At 38.6% G+C, this 15,950-nt stretch overlaps 1 protein-coding gene across 16 annotated transcripts in view; it reads right to left on the bottom strand.

Moving 5' to 3' along the window:
- The window catches only part of EPB41L2 (erythrocyte membrane protein band 4.1 like 2), a 226,629-nt gene that overhangs the window by 132,843 nt on the left and 77,836 nt on the right, over positions 1-15,950 (bottom strand). Inside the window, exon 1 of one of the 16 annotated variants that reach the window (XM_030928694.1) lies at positions 6,217-6,278. The exons of the other annotated variants lie outside the window; for them this stretch is intronic. The gene's annotated coding sequence lies outside the window, so the exon portion shown is untranslated. Of the gene's footprint in view, positions 1-6,216; positions 6,279-15,950 lie in introns of those variants that run through there. 16 annotated transcript variants of the gene reach the window in all.

Below are 15,950 nucleotides of genomic sequence, written 5' to 3'. Positions count from 1 at the left end.
CTGCCTTGGCCTCCCAAAATGCTGGGATTACAGGCGTGAGCCACTGCGTCTGGCCACCCTCTTACACCCTAACTAAGCGCTTACGCACTGTGGCCATAACTTTTGCAGTTTGAAGTGTGACAGCCAAACTAGCACAAATTTTTTTTCTTTTTTCACAATTTCACAGGTTGAAGATTGGGTTCTTCCCATAGATCTTAGCAACCTTAGCATACAATTTTTTTCTTTTTTCTTAAGAACTTTCCCCTTTTCGCATAATGGAAGCACCTGATGGCTTCTCTTTGGCATATTCAAATTGCCACCATCACTATTCTTGTGCTTTTATTGAGTAGAATAAGGGTGATTTGAACACAAGCACTGTGATATTACGATAGTCAATCTGATCAACCCAGCTACTAAGTAACTGACAGGTGTTTGCTTCTACAGCATGGAGCCACTGGGCAAATGCATAATTCACAACCCGCACAGGATGGGGCAGAGAGTGTGATATTTCATCATGCTACTAAAAATGGTGTGCAACTGAAAACTTATGAATTGCTTGTTTCTAGAATTTTCCATGCAATATTTTTAGACCACAGATGACTGCAGGTAACTGCACTGCAGAAAGCAAAACTATGAATAAGGGGAGGTCTATTGTACAGTCTAATCATCTTTATCTATAAATTACTATAGACAAATTTTCAGATACAGAAAAACTGCAAATACATCATCCATATTTTAACATTAAAAAATATTCATTTCAACTCATTTATACAAGAATGTATATTCATTCACACTGTACATAAAAATGGAGGTACATTTTAACCCAGATAGTATAGGTACCGTGATATAGTTATAAAGCTATTAAATCCTTGTTTCATATTTCAATCCTAAATTGAGAAATTACTAAAAATGGCCAGGCGCAGTGGCTCATGCCTGTAACACCAGAACTTTGGGAGGCTGAGGTAGACAAATCACTTGAGGTCAGGAGTTCTAGACCAGCCTGGCCAACATGGCGAAACTCTATCTCTACTAAAAACACAATAATTGGCTGGGTGTCATAGCGCATGCCTGTGGTCCCAGGCTACTCAGGAGGCCGAGGCAGGAGAATTGCTTGAACTCAGGAGGCGGAGGTTGCGGTGAGCCACGATTGTGCCATTGCACTCCAGCCTGGGCAAAAACGAGACTCCGGCTCAAAATAAATACATAAATAGAGAAATGACTAAAAATAAGATAATACTATATCCACCTATCATATGACTAAAGAAACATGGAAGCAACGAAAATGTAAAGTCACTAAAGGAAAATGCATCAATCCTAAGATTCAGGTCAGAGCAATCTGAGAAATAACTAATGTTCCTTAACTCTATAGTACCAACCCCCCTTTACATTTCCACAATTTAAATTCTGGTTTTTTTTCCCCAACACACATATTTGCATTGACAATTCATGACTGAGACTAGAAGTGCACTTGTGCATTTTTACAACTTGACCCAGTTACTGTGTTACACTCCTACTACTACAGAGCAGTAATAATCTGTTCACATTCACCTACGGCAAAGTCTTTAATGAGTCTCTTGTAAATCACAAAGAAAATGCTTCAGATATTTATTAATAAACAAGATGTCACCAGTACCAACTAGCAGAAAAAGTAAGGTTTGCGGCCAGGCGTGGTGGCTCACGCCTGTAATCCTACCACTTTGTGAGGCCAAGATGGGCAGATCACGAGGTCAGAGGTTTGAGCCCAGCCTGGCCAACATGGTGAAACCCCGTCTCTACTAAAGATACAAAACAAAATAGCCGGGCATGGTGGCGCGTGCCTGTAATCCCAGCTACTCGGGAGTGTGAGGCAGAAGAATCACTTGAACCTGGGAGGCGGAGGTTGTTGCAGTGAGCCAAGATCACGCCATTGCACTCCAGCCTGAGCGACTCCATTTCAAAAAAAAATAAAAAATTTTAAAAACTAAGGTTTGCTTAATAGGAAGACTTGATGAAAGTCTTCCTTTTTCTTCTTCATTTTTTCACTTTTTAAAAAAATTTTATTTTGGTAAAAGTTTCCACGGCACCTCTGAAGAGATTTATCTTTGTCAAAATGGGCAGACACAAAACTTTTTTTTTAAAGTCATCCTACATAGTGGAAGTAAATTGTACTATCCATCATAAAGTTTTCACTGGTTCACAAAGAGAAAATTTGGTGAGTTTTTTAATAGAGCCAATTTTATTCAATCCAGAGCATCTTCCCTTATGCAGATTAAGTTCTTCCCACCTTTTTATGTTAAATGTGTTTTTTAATAAACATTTATTAAATGCTGATGTAACTGTAAATTTGTTACAATATACTTAACTTGGAAAAAATAATGCCTTTGTGAAAGGAAAGTAAATCTTGAGGCTCCCAAATCACTAAGCTAAAGGGAAAAGTCAAGCTAGGAACTGCTTAGGGCAAACCTGCCTCCCTCCTTTCTATTCAAAGTCACCGATCTGCTCACTGAGATAAATGCATATCCGATTGCCTCCTTTGGAGAGGCTAATCAGAAACTCAGAAGAATGCAACCATTTGTCTCTTATCCACCTGTGACCAGGAAGCCCCCTCTCTGCTTCAAGTTGTCCCACCTTTGCTTCATTTGTCCTGTCTTTCCAGACCGAACCAATGTTCATCTTACATATGTTGACTGATGTCTCCTCTCTCCCTAAAATGTATAAAACCAAACTGTGCTCTGACTACCATAGGCACATGTCAACAGGTATTCGGGTTCACACTTCCAACCTTTTTTTCTGAAATTCATGACCCCTTGTAATCCAGAAATGTGAAAACTTATAACCTATAGCAGCACTGGGCCCTATGAATTCAACAGTGGTAGATCTTCTGGTCCCTCCTAGGCATTTCTTAACACCCCTGTGTCTCCTGCTCTCTTCTCTTACTCTCCTACTGCTATGAACTGAATTTCATCCCTCTAAAATTCCTATGTTGAATCTAATCTACAATGCGATGAAGGTAGGAGCTTTGGGAGATAGGTTTAGATGACGTCATGAGGGTGGGGCCCTCATGATGAAATTAGTGCCCTCATAAAAAGAAGCACCAGAGAACTTGTGCAGTCTCTCATTGTCTCTCTACCATGAAGGGCACAGTAGAAGGCAATTGTCAGGAAGCAAAGAAGAGCCCTTACCAGAAACTCTCCAACTTAGATGAACTGTGAGAAAATAAGTACCTATTGTGTGAGCCACCCAGTCTATGGTATTTTGTTACGGCAGCACGAGCTAAGACGCCTACCTTCTTAACTAGGGAACCCAATGCTACTGCTCAGCTCCTCCACTGGCCTCAAAAGATCCCACTCAGGAGATCTGTGAATCTCATTGTTTAAAAAAAGATTGGGAGAATTCAGAGAGGATGAGTTTTGTGGCATTATGATTTTGAAAAAGAACTATTAATAAAGTGAATTTAAAAATTAGACTGTAAGAACCTAGAGAAATTGAGTCTCAAACTCACATACCCACTTATGAGTGGGAGAGCCAGAATTCACATCAATTTGATTTGCCTTCAAAGCCAATAGACTTCCACAAGGCAGCCTCTTTTTTTTTTTTAGACGGAGTGTCACTATGACTCCCAGGCTAGAGTACAGTGGCGCGATCTCAGCTCACCGCAACCTCTGCCTCCTGGGTTCAAGTGATTCTTCTGCCTCAGCCTCCCGAGTTCAAGCAATTCTCCTGCCTCAGCCTCCCGAGTAGCTGGGACTACAGGTGCCCGCCACCACACCTGGCTAATTTTTGTATTTTTCGTAGAGATGGGGTTTTACCATATTGACCAGGCTGGCAAGGCAGTCTTCTTAACACTCTTGTTTTTCAGATAAGTCAAGTGAACCCAGAGAGGTGAAATAACACATGAGGTTACTTGATGAGTTATTAGCAAAGAAGTATACAAACGAGGTCCAGTGTCATTTACTCATTTCCAGTATGATTTAAATACATTTGAGTACACAAAATATATAGGTTGAAACATCTACAAAGGTCTTAATATTTTAAAATTGTTATTATATGAATTTATATATATTACATCTATTTTGAGAAGACCGAAAAAGGTCATGTTTCAACAATCTCATTATTTCATTAAAACAGGAAATCAGGTTTATCCTCCAAAAGTTAATTTTAAAATATTCAAGGAAGTTGGTTAAGGTTAGCAAGGGAACACTTTCCCTATATTTGTGTATGTGTTTGTGTAGACATAGAATTTTATCTTAAACCCAGTATCATCTGACTTTTAAAAATCATCCTACCGCCTACTTTATGAGGACAAAGAATGCGTAAGATATAAAGAACCCAATAATCTGATGAGTCACTCATGGCTCGAAAACCTTAAGAGACACAAACTCTAGGCAGAAAGAAAAGTTATCAATATCACAGAAAAGACAATGAGGAAGAAGAATTCCTTTTGGTCATCTCACTTCTGCCCATTTAGCCCCCATCTGTAAAGTGATTATCATCTATCCTACTAAGAAAAGAAGCAGACAACACAATTTTCTGGAAAAAAAAACTAAAATAACCTAAAAAGTACTCAGAAGAAATTTTTTAAAAAATCTCTAGCCGGGCATGGTAGCTCATGCCTGTAATCCCAGCACTTTGGGAGGCCAACACGGGTGGATCACCTGAGGTCAGGAGTTCAAGACCATCCTGGCCAACATGGTGAAACCCCGTCTCTACTAAAACTATTAAAAAAATTAGCTGGGCACAGTGGCATGTGCCTATAATCCCAGCTACTCGGGAGGCTGAGGCAGGAGAATCACTTCAGCCTGGGAGGCGGAGGCTGCAGTGAACCAAGATTGTGCCATTACACTCCAGCCTAGGCGACAGAGCAAGACTCCGTCTCCAAAAAAAAAAAAAGAACTCTTTTTTTATTCTGATTGTACAGGGAATCCAATCTTCTCATCTACCAATTGTCACGCAAGATTACTTCCTGAACAAACATGGACAGGAGTTTCATGACTCTTCAATATGGATGAACTTCCCAATTGGTCTATAACATTTTTTTAACATTTTTTAAAATGGTCCACATTTCATAGGATCATTGATACTGACATATCTGATGTAGGCAGAAAAAAATAATTTTTTTTTCACTAGCACCTTGGCTCTAATGTGCAAGTTCTTCTTTGACCACATACCACATACCAGAGTTTAACTTCTCTCAGGCTCTAAACCAGAATAATGTATACAACTACACATGCGTCACCCACAAAATTTCTTCCTTACCAGACATCTTAGCAAGATTAGACTCACATGTTCAATTACATTAAAAACAATTACATTTTTAAGATGTAATGTTGAAAAGTACCATAGATCTATGGGACTCTAGGAAAGAAAGACACTGCATGACCTCAGATTTTTACAGGGAGTATGGAGAGAAAGTGGGAGCAGGTACAGAAGGAGGAAAATGGATAAAAGAATAAAAGAGTGGTGGCTGAGAATCTCTAATCGAAAAGTTACTGTTTTGAACCAAAGAAGCATCTAAAAAGTATCAGGATAAAACTCTTAACAAATCCTTTTTATTTGCTTTTAATTAACTACGAAAGTCAAAAGCACCACTTTTTAAATTACACAATCAGACCAGTATAGTAATTCAGCAGGTACATTAAACTGTATTATTTTTATTCTACTTTATGTCTAAGAAATATGTGCTGAATTCCTGCTTTACACCAGACACTGGTCTAGGCCCTAAGGACCTAGTGAAAGTTCTTGCCCACAAAAGTCTACTGGACGTTTACAGTCTAGCAGGGAAGTCAGACACATAAACAAATCATTACACCATATGTGATAAGGGTTGTAAGAGAGGTACAAGAAGGGCACAAAGGAAATGGTCACCTCCTTTAGGTGGTCAAGGAAAGCTTTATAAAGCTTACAATTATAGGATCATTCTTCTCTCACACTTTGAATGAACAGATGCTACCACTAGGTCATAATGACACCCACCTTGCCTTAGGGATTAAAGAAATAAAACAAAAGCACCCACCACAAATTCCACTGTATACAAAGCAGAAACAACAATCTTGCTAGCAGCTGTATCATCTCTAGATATGACTGAGCAAAATGGAATTTGTAAAGAATCAAAGTAGTTCAGAGCTAAAAAGGATCTCAGTGTTCATGTACCTCTACCTCTTGCCTTTAATTAGATGGGAAGTCTAAGGCCCAGAAGTCAGATTATTTACATAGCAAATCAGTAGCAAGATCTCACCAGGCTAGATGTCAGATTCTTACCAATAATCCCAATGCCTTTTCCTGTAGCAAACTGTCCTGCCTGGATGAGAAGGGGAGACACACTGTTAAGGAGAGAAAAAAGAATAGAGACCTTTCATTGTTGTCCAGGGGCCAGAAGAAACAAAACAGCCCTGAGACTAGGAATTCCAAGAGACCTACAGTGCTCCCCAGCTCTACTCCAACTTCCATACCCAAGAAAAATGCTATAACCTCCCTCCTCCCCCAAAATTGTAAGTCTCCAAAAATAAAAGGGCAACTGACAAGAAATTATCTACTCTTCTTAACCTTAAGTAACATCAAACATAGTCAGATAGCTTAGATATATTCCCATGTTGCCATTTAGCTACATGTATAAAATAAAAGTAGCAGCTGCTAACCTACCTATATAATGGAATTGAAAGGATCAAAAAAGAACCATAATAGCTACCGGTAAAGTGCAAAACACTAAATGAATGCAATTTACTGTTAAACACAGAATTTCCATGGTCAAAAGATTCATCTACGCCTTTTCCCCTAAAAGTGGTGGAAGGTATCATTATGGTTTAACTTCATTTTTAAAAAGCAAACATTAATGTATAATAATTTCCCACCAATCCAATGTATCTATTTCTTTCTCAACCTGTAGAAGGAAAATTATATCCCCACCCCAACCCACCCCCTATAATTTCCCTTCTTTCTTTTCTCTCCTTTAAGACAGCCACCACCATTCCAAGAGGCTCTGCTAGAACCATATAAACATCAAACGTGTAAATACAAAGCTTTCATCAAAAAACACGTTGTATAAAGTTGAATGCTGCTTCTACCAGGGCAAGCTGGGGAAACGTTAAGGTGTATGTAATAAGCAAGGCACAGCTACAAACCCAGAGTGTGCTCGGGAGGTACAGCCCCAATCTGGGGCCCTCTCCTCACTTCACCTGTCTCACTATCCTCCTTCTGCCTGATATATGATCTGCAATGGTGTGGCCACTCGTTGAGAACCCAGTGTACTTCCAATCCTTCATAACTTTATTAGCTCTCCATAATTTGAGACTACAGCTCTGTAGCTTCACTTTCAAACCCTAATTCTCTAAACTTGAATTAGAAAATCCTAACCACAACTGCCAAGATGTTCTCAATCCACAACCATACCTACTCAAAACAATAAATAAAAAATATCTAATATCAAGCCATTATACTCACCATTACCTCTGCCCATGAAATCTTGATTTTAATACTGTACTTCTGGGTTTTGTAAAGATCCATTCATTCCATGAGGAATTGCTTTGAGCTTGCTGATAGCTGCTGAGGATACAGACCTGTGTAAAATGTGGCTCTAGTGGTGTGACAGTAGGGCATTTAAATAGCTAACTACAAAGAGAATAAGAGCTATAATGGAAGCATAAACAATTTAACAGTTAACAGACTTAATGAAGAAAGAATGCTTCCCGAGGTGACACTTGACCTGACCTTGAAGGATAAGAAGGAGCTTACTGGGCTTATTATAAGTGGGTAGAAGCACACTCCTCACCGTGGGAACAGTAAGTGAAGGACACAGAATCATGAAAGATAAATGTGTTGTAGAGAACAGTGAGAACTTCAACGGCCTGGAACACAGGGTGGGGAGTGGAGGAGACAGGGCAAGGGAAGCAACACCCAAATAATGCATGATCAATATGCTAAGCTCAGATGTTTTTACTCTATCCTGCAGGCAATTTTTTAAAAAGCTATTAACTTTGTATTTCTGGAAGATAACTTTGGCAGCCATGTGAGACCAATTGACACAATGAAAGGAAGCTGACTGGCCGGGCGTGGTGGCTCATGCCTGTAACCCCAGCACTTTGGGAGGCTGAGGTGGGTGGACCACTTGAGGTCAAAAGTTTGAGACCAGCCTGGACAACATAGCGAAACTCCATCTCTCCTAAAAATACAAATATTAGCCAGACATGGTGGCACACACCTGTAATCCCAGCCACTTGGGAGGCTGAGACATGAGAATTGCTTGAACCCAGGAGGCGGCAGCTGCAGTGAACCAAGATCGTGCCACTGCACTACAGCCTGGGTGACGGAGCGAGACTATCAAAAAAAAAAAAAAAAAAAAGGAAACTGGTTAAGATGATGCTCATGATGCTCCAGGGATCCAGGAGACTAAGATAGAAGCAATAAGAATGCAAATGAAGAGATGGTGTCAATAAATATTTAATGGGTAAAATGAAAGGGACTTGATAATTAACTGGATGGTGGGAGTAATGAAAAATAAAGCTCCCAGGTTCCTGAGAGTCCACGGTTAGATGGTGGTACCATGAAGTTAGAAAGAGACTTCCAAACAAAGTAAGAAACAGAAAGGAAGGAAGCAAAAGCTTCCACTTTGAATGTATCTGGGCTGAAAATGTGTGACATCCAGGTGGAAATCCGAATATGGTTGAAGGTATGTGTCTGAATGACAGAGCCTGGGTTTCCACACTGAGATGTGGAATTGCTCAGCCAATCAGCATTATCAGGGGTAGATGAAACTGTAGAGAAAGCAAACAGTAGGATAAATGCTCACCAAAAATCCCCAGGCAGAGAGACCAAAGAACCTATCAAGGAGGCTAAAAGGGATCAGCATTAAGAGAAAGAAAACCAAGAAAGTACTGACAAGAAAGAAGAGTCTAACAGGGAGGCATGGTCAACAGGGGTAAGGGCAGATTGCTTCAGGGAACAATAAGGGTTAAAAGGGTCATAAGATTGCTGCTAAACTCAAAGAGCAAGTTCAGTGGCTAGGAGAAGAAAAGGCTAATGGCTACAGATGAAATATCAGAAGAGGGGAGGGAAAGAGATAAGTGTAAATTAATATCTGAAGTTTAGCAATGAAAAAAGGTCAAGTAATAACTACAAAGAGTCTAGGATTGAGGGGAGATGTACGTTTAGGCTGTTTGTGTTTGGTGCAGTCTTTCGGTGGGAGAGATACAGAGGAGAGGTTCAAGACATAAAGGAGAAACAAAGGAAAATGAATGGCATGTAGTTCAAAAAAGATGGAGGAAAAGGATCAAAACCACAGAGAAGAGTTTAACCTTCAATAGCAGGAGGAACATCCTGACCCCACAGGCCAAAGAGAACAGTAATGGGAAATAGACATGGGCTTGGAGAGGAAGGGGTTTAAGGAAGCTAGAAAGGGGGGCGGGAGTGGATCTAACAACTTTGGAGCATTTTGTTAAATAAAATTTACAGGAGGCCATTGTTTTGGACTCGCCTCCTGCACTAGGCTCCAGCAGACCATACCACACCAGAATGGAGTCAGGTAATCAAACTAAACTCTGAAACGGGGCAGTTTTTTAAAAAGGAAGAAAGAAATTCACAACAACCAATCCAAAGGGGTAGGCATAAGGAAATCCGTCACTTTGAAACAACCAACATGTTTTTGTTCTCTGTTTCTGCTTCCCTCAGCTCTTTTCTGTCTATAAAAGCAACTTCCTCTGTTCAGCTTATCGGACATTCGTTCTATTTTACAGAATGAGGTGTTGCTCTAGTCTTGAATGGCAAATAAAAACCAATTAAAATTTTAAAATAAATTTGCTGTAATTTTAACAATGTAAAGGAAAAAAACTAAGGAGACGGGGGAAATGTTGGAGAAAATATGGTCAATCACCCAGAATATATTCAATGATAATTCTCCTAGCATTTATATAAACATATGGCTTAAAACAGTTAGGCCGAACAATTTTCAATATGAGAAGTAATTGGTGTTTGAAACTCTTCTCATATAGTAACTTGATTTGTAAATCAATATCTATTAAATAAATTACCCAGAAGAATAATCAAATGAGTGCCAATCTCCTTATTAGTACAGAGGCAGAAAAGTTGTTAAAAATAATTCACTGAAATTGCAAAGTCTGGGGAAGGGTGTTTTGTTTTCATCATAGTGTGTGCCAAGGGCTTGACTAAATTTATTTTATTAGATACAATACCTACAACTGTAGCTCCTATTCTCAAACTGTGAAGCCTGTGTCTCAATAAAATGCCAGTTTAAAAGACAAGATAATGAAGACCACCATCACCACCAGAACTCCATAAGAATATGTGAAAGGTTATAAAACAAAACTCCTTTTATAGGGTTGAATCCTTTCCAGGGTGGGCCTTTAAGGCATTCTGACAGTGCACACAAATACTATCTCTGGAACAAAACCAAAAAGGCACAGCTGCAAGACATCTTCCACTGAAGTTGTAACTAACTCAATAGCAGTTCTTCCTTTGAGCAAGAGAGTCTATAAAAGCCAGAAGCAGAGCTATTTTCCCCTACAAACTGTTTAGTGGAACTGTCTTCTACTGATCCAAACTGTAGCTTTATTAAAAAGCTAAAATAGCATGTCCATTTAAATTGGTAAAAGAAAATACAAATAAAATTTGAAGGAAAAAAGCATGTGTGGTTTTCATTATGCAAAATCCCTAACTGAACCAAAATTATGCTAAAATATATAAAGCTATACATTTTTAAAATTATAACTTATCCCCATCACCAGCAGGAAATTTGAATTTATTATAATTATTTTTTCAAACTACTAAGGAATAATAGTGATTTTAAAAGTTTAGATGATTAGCATTCATATTCAGAACACTGATTTATTTTGAGCTTTATTTCATTTAAACTTGTATCTGGATATTTATGACAGCTAAGAATAAAAAAAAAAATCAAAGGCATTTTTAAGTCAATTAGGAATAACTCTGACACAAGAAACACAATTTAAGTAATCAAATCAATGCTTTATTTTGTGATGCTTTCAATACTATAGTTTTGACTATGTTTCTATAGCAACACCAACAAATACTTCTTCTGCAGCCAAGATGAAAACCAATAACCACTTCTCCGGTTAATTTCTATTATGGCTTCCAACAACAACAAAAAAATCAGCCTTTCTAAACCTCATTCCATAAACTTCAAAACCTAATGCTTAAATATATAACAGTTGCAGTTAACCGCAAGTGTCAGATATTCTCCAAGTCTTTGGAAGGGAAGTTAATGACAGAGAGGGTATAATTCTGTTACCTTTTTGACAACAATTCATTCAGAGTAACAAAAAAATAATGAGGGTAAATAAAGTAATGACCAACAAATGACTTACTTGGAACATTATCTAAATTCTAGAGAAACGGAACACTGAAAACTTTGTGTAAAAATGTAAAGCACTCAATATTCCAAGAAATATGCAACGTTTCAGACTTGCTTTCAAAAACCATTTTTTGTTGGAGTCACTGTCTTGAAGAAAATATTTTACTAATAATAAAAGACCTACCTAGCTGGTGAGAAAACTTTCTGCTAAATGCTTTACAAACATATTTATGCTTCAAAATCTCTCTGTAAGGCACATATTATCGAGTTCATTCTGTAGTCAAAGAAAATGAGGCTCAGAGAAATTAAATAACTTCCCTTAATAAGCATAAAATGCAAAAATCATACAGTGGTTAATCAACAGTCCTGGAGTTAGACAAAACTGAATTTGATTCTGGCTCAACCGCCTAACAACCATGTGTAAATCCAATTCTAGTTTATGTGAGATACATACTTGACATCACACCATGATGCTTATATAGCCTGAACTACAAAAAGCAGCCTTTAGGTAAACAGCTTCACCTTCCAGTATCTCACATTTGCCCACAGACTTTACTATAATCATTAGGACTTTATTCAACTGTTTCCACTCTAGTACCATAAAGTTCTCAAAAAGATTTCATAAGAGAAACCAGGAACCGCAAATGAAAACTGCAGATGTTTCTATCTTCCAAACATATATATGTGTATCAACAGAGGCTTGCCTGGCATTTAATGTTACTGGCTAGATATATCAGTATGTGCCTTTCTTCGGAACACGAAGAACTACAGTAATGTGTCAACGAGGATCATGTTTTTGAGAAATGTATCCTTAAGGTGATTTCATCCTTGTGCGAGCATCACAGAATGTACTTGCAACGTACATGGCATAGCCTACTGCACATCTAGGCTAGATGGCATAGTCTATTACTTCTAGGCTACAAACTTGTACGGCATGTTACTATACACTTGTACACTACTATAGACTGTTTTTTTTTTTTTTGAGATAGAGTCTTGAGTTCACCTGAAAGTTCACCCAGGCTGCAGTGCAGTGGTGTGATCATGGCTTTCTGCCTCAACCTCCCGGGCTCCAGTGATCCTCCCACCTCAACCTCCCAAGTAGCTGGGACTACAGGCACACATCACCTGCTCTGCTGATTTTCTTATTTTTTGTAGAGATGGACTGCACCATGTTGTGCAGGCTGGTCTCAAGTTTCTGGGCTCAAGCAATCCTCCTGCCTAGACCTCTCAAAGTGCAGGGACTACCGGCATGGGATACCATGTCCAGCCGGACTACAGACTTTATAAACACTGTACACTTAGGCCACATTAAATTTTTTAAAATATTTTTATTCGATGAATTAACCTTAGCTTACTGTCTTTTTACTTTATAAACTTGCATTTTTAAAGCTTTGTTTACTCTTGTAACACTTAGCTTAAAATGCAAATATATTGTACAGCTTTATAAAAATATTCTTTCATTAAATCCCTATTCTATAAGCTTTTTTCTATTTTTAAACTTTTTTGTTAAAAACTAAGATAAAAACACACATACTAGCATAGGTCCCTACAGGGTCAGAATCATCACTATCACTGTCTTCTACCTCCATATCTTGTGCTACTAGAAGGCTGGCACCAGCAATAACATGGAGCTATCACCTCCCATGATAACAACGCCTTCTTCTCAAACACCTCCTGAAGGACATGCCTGAGACTATTTCACAGTTAAAGTTTGTTTTTTGTTAAGTGGAACAAGTATATTCTAAAATAATGATAAAAAGTATAGTAAATACATAAACCAATAAAATAATCATCTATCATTGTCAAGTATTATGTACTGTACCTAATTGTATGTGCTAGATCTTTATATGATTGGCTGTACAGTAGGTTTGTTAACACCAACATCACCACAAACATGTAAGAGTAATGCACTGTGCTATGACATTACCATGGGAACAGTGTCACCAGATAATATGAATTCTTCACCTCCACTATAATCTTATGGGACCTCCATTCTATATGTGGCTTGTTGTTGACCAAAAGGTTGTTATGTATCACATGACTGTATTTGGGGAGATCAGAGAAGTCCAAATGAAAAGGCATCTCTATAAATTTGAGGTAACTGTAAATGCATTTTTTAAAAAGATGCCTAAAGGACTACCAACACATACACCAGGTTTCCCAGAACAGTTCTGGTTTCAAATATTCTGTCCCACTGTCTCCTTAAGAAAATACACACATTCTAGATCACACTCATCCTTTCTATTTTTTAACTGAAACAACATAATCACCAGATTTGGGGGCTTGGGACCAAGAGATTACTATTGGTTAGAAGGTGAATAGAAGAAACTCGAATAAAACTCTGAAAGGGAGAATGAATTGCCATTGGTAGGAAAAAGGGACAGGAACATTCAAGAGAGATGGAAACAGTCCTAAGGCAGGGTGAAGATGCAGACTGGACAACATGCCTTCAAAGATCTTGGTGATAGTGACAGGAGGCAGCCAAATGCCTAGACAGACAGGAGCAGGTCCCCAGTGAACTCTCACCTTCAAGTCAAAAAAACCAGCCTGAAAGCTGAAAGACCAGGACTGCTGGTCCTGAATGAAACACACAACCCAGAGTGAGATCTTCTGTTCCTGTTTGCCCACCCTTTCCCCGCTGATTCTTTCTGAATAATGCTTTTTAACCAACTGAATGTTGTCTTTTCCAAACCTACCTATGACCCGCCCCTACCCCACTCTGGGCCCATAAAAGCCCCAGACTCAGCCACATTTGGGGGGACTTTCCCACCTTCAAGTAGTAACACCACCCAGCATCTCCTCTCCACTGAAAGCTATTTTCCTCACTCAGTAAAACTCCCTGCCTTGCTCACTCTTCGACTGTCAGTGTACCTCCTTATTCTTGGGTACAGGACAAGAACTCAGGAACCAGTGTGTGGGACAAGACCTCGGGAACGAGTGCATAAGCTAGATTCGACCTGGAAGGGCCAAGTGAAAGGGACATCTCCTACAGCAGGTAGCATGACCAAGTGAGGTCCAGATGGGACATCACCAGTTGAAGGTCCTTGGCTTGCAAAGTGACCAGGAAAAGAATCCTGTGTCATTGGGGAGTAAGAGTTGGTGAGCCGGGCAGCAAAATGACCACTGTCACTGGATCAGAATTATATATAAAGATAAATCAGAGGTAATGCTGAAATATGACAGCCAGAAAGACTGCTGAGGGCTTTGAAGAACAGAAAAAAAAACTTTGGGCTAAAGAACATAGGTGAGAAGCTCCTTGCAGATGTTTTTCTTTTGTTTTGCTTTTTTGGTAGCAGCATGGAGATTGGTAGCAGCTTGGAGATATACAAGTCACCCATTTTAAGTATACAATTAAATGGTTTTGAGTATAGTCACAGAGTTGTACAACCAGCACCACAAATAATTTTAGACCACATTTATCACCCAAAAAAGAAACCCTTCCTAACCCATTCTGTGGGGCCTGATACAAAAGCCAAACAAAACCACCACAAGAAAAGTAAACTACAGACCAACGTCCCTATAAACATACAGGCAAAAATCCTTGGCAAAATACTGGCAAACCAAATCCAGCAGGATATTAAAGGATCTTATATCGTGGCCAAGTGGGATTTATTCCAGAAATACAAGAGTAGTGCAACAAAAGAAAATTAACCAATAAACCATATTAATAGAGATGAAGCAGGGAAACCCACGTGATCACCTCAATAGACACAGAAAAAGCATTTGACAAAAACCAGCATCCTTTTCACAGTAAAAATACTCAATAAACTAGCAGTAACATTTCTCCAAGGAAGATACACAAATGGCCAATCGTAACATGAAAAGATATTAAATACCATTAGTCATTAGAAAATGGAAATCAAAATCACATTCAGATACCACTTCAAACCCACTAGGATAGCAACGTTTAAAAAATAAAAAAGGAGTGTTGGTAAGGATTCGGAGAATTCGAATCCTTACCCATTGCTGGCAGGAATGTAAAATGGTGTAGCAAATTCAGAAGCTTCTAGGGAAAGTGAGGAGTGGGAAGTGACTACTTAAGAGGTACAGGATTTTTTTCTGGAGAAGATAAAAATGTTCTGAGATAGTAGTAATGGTTGAACATTTCAAATGTAATAAAAACCGCTGAACTGTATATTTTAAAATGGGTAAAATAATAAATTTATGTTATATGATTTTGATCTCATTAAAGAAAAAAGAAACCTCATACTCCAGCTGTCACACCACATTATCCCCAGCAATCACTAATCTACTTTCTGTTTCTATAAATGTCCTGATCCTGGACATTTTACATAAATGGATTCTTATATGTGGCCTTTTGTGTCTGGTTTCTTTCACTTATGTTTTCAAGGGTCATACATGTTATAACATATCAGTACTTCCTTCATTTGTATGCCCCAATAATATTAAATTCTATGGCTGTATCACAGGGTGTTTATCCGTTCATTAAGTGATGGATATTTGGGTTGTGTCTGCCTTTTGGTCAGTATGAATAGCTGCTATGAAAATCCGTGTATAATTTATTGTGTGGTCATGTTTTCATTTCTGTTGGGCATATACTTATGAGCAGAACTGCTGGATCAAATTATTATGTTAAGTTTTTGAGGACACACCAGACTACTTTCCAACATGACTGCACTTACATTCCCACCAGCAGTATACATGGGTTCCA

Source organism: Rhinopithecus roxellana, chromosome 4 (assembly GCF_007565055.1).
Source record: "Rhinopithecus roxellana isolate Shanxi Qingling chromosome 4, ASM756505v1, whole genome shotgun sequence".
Classification (NCBI taxonomy): Eukaryota; Metazoa; Chordata; class Mammalia; order Primates; family Cercopithecidae; genus Rhinopithecus; species Rhinopithecus roxellana.
Note: the sequence above shows the minus strand (reverse complement) of the source record. Positions and strands in the feature narration are given on the sequence as shown.